The 5,885-nt window shown below is 39.5% G+C and overlaps 1 pseudogene; it reads left to right on the forward strand.

Annotated features, from left to right (window-relative positions):
- Positions 1-115: 115 nt before the first annotated feature.
- Positions 116-5,781, forward strand: LOC145500240 (tetraspanin-33 pseudogene; annotated as a pseudogene).
- The last annotated feature ends 104 nt before the right edge of the window (positions 5,782-5,885 follow it).

Consider the following 5,885-nt stretch of genomic DNA (forward strand, 5'->3'; position numbering starts at 1 on the left):
GTATAAATAAAGTGATCTATCTATCTATCTATCTATCTATCTATCTATCTATCTATCTATCTATCTATCTATCTATCTATCTATCTATCTATTGTACTAATACAGTGGCGGAACTTTGGGAGTAGCCCGGGAAGCACCCCTCCCCTTTATTTTGGGTAAAAAAAAAAAAGAAAAGAAAAAATCATAGAAGGAAGAAAAAACCCCAGGGTAAGCAAAACAAAACCGGGCCAGCCCCTTAGCTCAAGGTCTGGATCCGCCGCGGCATTAGAATTCAGCCTAACACAATAGACTTCAGCACGAGGCTCTGGGGATAGGAAGAAACCCCACAAACGCTGTGGTTATTCCCCAGAGCCTCGCACTGAGGTCTATCGTTTAAGGCTGAATTATAATATATCGTAATTGGTCTATTATATTAGGAAAGCCCGGACAGTAGAAATCCAACGAGCCCCCAATAAAAAAGACGGGGTGTAGGGTGGGCGTAGGCAGCCTACGTGTACGTGTAGCCGTAGAAAATTTTGAAACATTTGTGATGAGTATGACCCAAACTTATTTTGACCCGTACGTAATAAGTGCTACCAATTAGTGACACTGAGGTAGTCGTGGACATAACTAAAACGATGAACGAGGAACTGGACAATGGGTCAGCGGTATTCCGCACCCCTTACTCTACTAAAACTTAACCCTAGCCCTAATTCTAACCATGTAAACCCTAACCCTGACGCTTAACATACTCCTAATCCTAACGCTTTATATCCTTACAGTTACCTCTACCCATAATCCTAATCTTTTTGGGTTTTTGTTTTATTATTTTCCACCATCCGTCGCAGTTGATTTTCCATGAAGAGTACAGCATACCACATGTTTCCGGTTTAAGTAACATCCCGATTTTATGTATTTCTACCAGAAGCGTAGGTGATATGCTTCTGATTTCTACATGATCAGAGTAGAGAAAAACAGGCAGTGCAGCGCGTAATCTCTGGCGAATTACACGCAGTCTTCCAGGAGCAAACAACTGAATGCAAAATTAATCTTAAAAATCCCCCTAACCTGCGTAGCAGCCGTTTCCTGTCCTGATCGAACAAGCGAGCGAGCAAGCGGGCGAGCGGCGCGCGTCTGTGGTGAGCAAAAAATTCGGGAATAGTGGGGAGGCAGTGAGGGTTGGCCTTCCCCTGCTCCTTATTTTTCGCAGTTTCGTTCCCTTCGCGTGCTTTTTTGAAAACGCGTGCTACGCAGGCTGCCCTCGCCCCTCGCCCCGAAATTGAAAAATGTCTCCTCTACTGCTCTAACCTATAGATCCTAGTCGTCCAGTGGCATATGATTTATTTTCAGCTAGCAAGGCTGTCTCGCGATATACTAAGAATCACGCGTGCGTTCGCGCGTGTACCACACGGAGAAAGACTGACTCTTCGCAAACAGACCGATGTCCAATCATTACTTGACGACAAATTAATGACGTTCACGGTTACTGTCATGGTGAAGAGTCAGCGATGTCTCAATTTCAGAAAGTCCTTAGCAGAAGCAAACACAGTAGTTTTAAAGTAGATTCATCGTTCTATCTGTGAGACTTGTGTGGCCAGAGAATCCATAGCTTCGATAGCAGGAAAAGCATTTAGAATACAACAGCAATATGCGTCGTTCCACGAGGGTTCACCCCATGCGACCTCATGACAATCGTCAAGAATCGTATCCTGAAAAGTCGACGTACTGCGTGAAATACTTCATGTTTTCCATGAACATTTTATTCTGGTTCGCAAGTTGTTTGATCTTGGCCATCGCTGTGTACGCCATGATCGAAAAACAGGAAATCTATGGTCAAATTAGCCGTCTGACCACAGATCCCGCGGCTATCCTGTTAGGCATTGGTATCGTGATGTTCGTGATTTCGTTCGCTGGCTGTCTGGGTGCACTGAGGGAGAATACATGTCTGCTTCGCTTTTATTCATTTATGCTCGGTTTTATGTTGTTACTGGAGATCACTGCCGCCATTCTCGGCTACGTATATTCGGAAAAAGTGAAAACAGAGATGGACAGTGCCTTCAGGAAGATGATCGAGAATTACTTGGACGATCCCGATTTACAACTTGTTATGGACACGGTGCAGAAGGAGTTGAAGTGTTGCGGTTCTGAAAAATACTCCGACTGGGAGAGGAATCCGTATTATAATTGCTCGTCTCCGGCCATCGAGAGTTGCGGGGTTCCCTATTCATGTTGCATTACGGACGAAGTGAACTCTCAGTGCGGATTTGGCGTTCTGGCGATTTCAGAGGGCGAAGCGGAAAGCGTTGTCTACACTCAGGGATGTTTGAAAGGAGTGGAAGATTGGTTTCGGGGTAATCTGATTTTAATGGCGTCTATTGCAGCCTGTTTACCCGTGTTACAGCTCATTGGGTTCTGTCTCTCCCGGCGACTTACTGGAGATATCAAAGATGTCCTTGCCATGCAAGGGCGAAACTAACTACTGTATATTGCCGTTGGACTGTGTCTGACTGTGTTCTTCCGTGTAATTTTACAAAAGCATTAGATTTTATCTATTAGGAAGTAAGCGTATTTGTAAATAGTGTGCAGAAAAATTTACGTATATAAATGTTTGTAGCGCTTGCACGGAAATTAAGGGGAAATAGATGTAAGTTAAACATTACATGCAAAAAATTTTTAAAGAAAGGAACTTTTAAAAGTAAAACTACCATCAAAGCAGTTTTCATCTCGGGAATTCGCTTGTTGTTTCGTGAGAAAAAGTGTATCTGAAGAAAATTTTAGTTAACATTTTTATTACACAGTTTGAGTACATTGTACTTGTACGTATAGATTGTTTGCCCAGTCCTTTCACTCTGAAATGCCTGTGATAATAGAGGTTAAGCATGACGTTAACAGCAGACGGCAAACGGCAAAGATAACTTCTGATTTTGAGTTCTTTTCTTCTAATCCATAAATAAAGCACACAAAAGTGGAATAATGTCTCCTACTATTCATTGCAAATACAAATAATTTCCCTCTACTGTACACACAGCTGAAAAGTGACGGCAAAAGTTTCATTTTTGCCGTTTGCCGTTTGCCGTAGACGTCATGCTTAACCTCTCAAATGACAAGGAAAATGCTGCAGCACTGGAAAGTGTTGGCCTCTTGTAACAGTTGGTCATGTGACTGATGTCTTAACTTTTAACTATAGCTAAAAGAATTGTTTTATAACTGGAAAGAGCATGTTTTAAATAGCCAGAACACCAATTTACAGATCAATGCCATTTAAGGGTGCTGAATGGGATTTAATGACAATTTGAATAATTATTGCAAAAATTAGAAGGTTTTGAATTGAAGCGAGGAAGCTTTGCCCTCCAGAAATCTTTGCCATTATTAATCACTACACAAGGAAGCTACTGGCATATAACTGTTGAAAATAGAAAGCAGTAAAATATTAGGAAGACTGGAAAATTCTAGGCTCTTGAACCAAAAGTCAAAGATTTTATAAGGATTTGTATGGAAAACAACTGGAGAGTGACAGGAGGGCAAAGTGTCTTCCTCCCACACAAATCCTTCTAATTTCTACCATGCATAAAAATTCCCTCTTAAAGAGGGGGCCATGGGGGGCTCTGAACACTGCAACATCACAAAAGAAAAAAATTAATGAACACTGCATCACCACAAGAAAAGTCAACAAAGCACCATCACTGCAACATATTAGACCCATGATAAGAACGTCTACATTAGACATGATACTTTTATACCTCAATAATTTTCTACAAAAATAAAACACATCACAAGGTTTGTCATTGCCCATGTGCTGGTACTGCTGATGTCTGTAAAGGTCAAAAAACTGTAACTGGATTTTTAAGCACAGTGGTACATGCTTGCTATACAGCTGTAAATTGCACAGATGAACAAAGTTAACATGCTAAATTTAGGTCCGAGAAAGGTTAAACAAGAAACTACAGCACCACAGATAATTTCTTTTCACCAAACACTGTAGCATGAAAAACACAAACATTGCACACCGTAGGGTTTGAAATCACTGCAACAAGACAAGTTGGGATCTTATTCACTGCATCAGAAAAACAATCACCACCAAAACACTGCAAAGCCCCATGTCCCCCTTCTTAAAGGATACAAAAGCTGAAAATTTGCTTTTAAGCTTATTTCTAAATGTTCTTTCCATTTCTGATAACATTTTGCGTTACCAATGACTAATTAAAATCAGCGTGTTCTTTTAAAGCACATACTGTGACCAACTGTTGCAAAAGGCCTATCATAGAGCGGATAATTCTTTATGAATTTTATTTGCGAGTGGTTAAAACAATATTTTACTAATGAGTGCAGCTAGTTATATTTGTTTTTGACACGAAACTAAACCAATCCTCGAGCAACTGTGTAGTTTTCTTTTTATATTAAGACAAACTGACTGTTTGCACAAGTAACCACGAAAAAGTGGGAGATGATCATTGTGATCAATGTCCCTACTAGCCAAGATATGGATGTAGTTTCAGATGAATTTTACAAGTGGTGTTCTTTCTAGTGAAACAGTAATAGTGTGTTATTATGACAACTGGTGAGCCAGAAAAATGTGGTCATCTTATAGGGTGGCTGAATTTTAAATGGAGTGAATTAGACCCTTGACACACTTGTATATTTACAAGTAAACTTGCATCGCCACCATGGCACATTGGGGGTGTTGGTTGGACACTGGGGGTTTTCACTTAAAAAAAAAAAACACATCACAATTATTTTTAATAACTTTTGTTTTAAGTAGACAGCCCTCTGTCAGCTTGCTCCACAAGTCCTTTTCAGTTGGTGAATGCATGGTTTTTTTTATCCATGTTTACCATTATTTAGATTTTTATCTATAGTTGTATTGATAGTATTATTGTAAATTATGCAAGAATAAAAATTTCATTTTGTCGTAATTATTCTGTTGGATCGGATCTGCCACCTTGGATTTCACTATTTTCCAAGAAGTTGGAAAACTACAAAGATCGATGGAAGATTAATCCAAAATGATACTGGAAATGTAAAAGTATTAATTTTACAAAGCAACACAAGAACAAAAAACCCAAAGAATTCTAAAAGAAAGGATTGGATTTTCCAACACGACAGTGTCAAAAATGACTGCTTTGCCAATTTCCAATGACAAGGAGAAACACTTCAAAAGGGGTGAACGAACAGCTACCGGATGTTTCACTAAACAATAAAATCCCATTTTCAAAATTTGCAAAAAATGAACTTTGAGAGAGGTGGTATCCTTTCACATCTAATAAGATAACTAGGACCTTAATTTGCCTGTGAGAAGACTTCCAAATTATGTGGCAGAGGGCTAAAAAGAACAGCTAAAGAGTGCAAAAAGGAATGGCTTACAGAACACCCACACAGTTTGCAGGTTTAATTTTGTACATATTAGATGTTTAAGTTCACACATAGTACCAAAGCATGGCACTTGAAAATGATTCTTGCTGGGCTCTATATAAACACTGCATAATTTTGTGCCAGTACCAAGCACAAGTATAAGTGTGAACTTCAGATTCCTCTAGAAGATTATTTGACTTTTAAAATCAACCTGGAAACATTTAATTTTTGGCAAGGACTGATGCCAATTTTTTGTTCTTACCAGTTTTTTTGACATTATTTGTGGAGGCAGCAGTTGTTTCTCGCTAGACCCCAGTTCAACTCCTTGGTTATGCTTGTAAATAGCCAACCAGTCTGCCTCCTACCAGTTGGGATTTTTGAGCCTGTTATGTTTATTTGAAATATTTGTTTCTTTCAGTTGAAGTGGCATGCCTGAAAACTAGCTAGTAGTAGCTTAGTGCATCGACCACTATAAACATTCAACATTACTCAACAGACACACGGCAACATGGAATCTATTTGTTTAACTGACATCGCCAAACATCATCACTGCATTA

Source organism: Orbicella franksi, chromosome 10 (genome assembly GCF_964199315.1).
Source record: "Orbicella franksi chromosome 10, jaOrbFran1.1, whole genome shotgun sequence".
NCBI classification, from domain to species: Eukaryota; Metazoa; Cnidaria; class Anthozoa; order Scleractinia; family Merulinidae; genus Orbicella; species Orbicella franksi.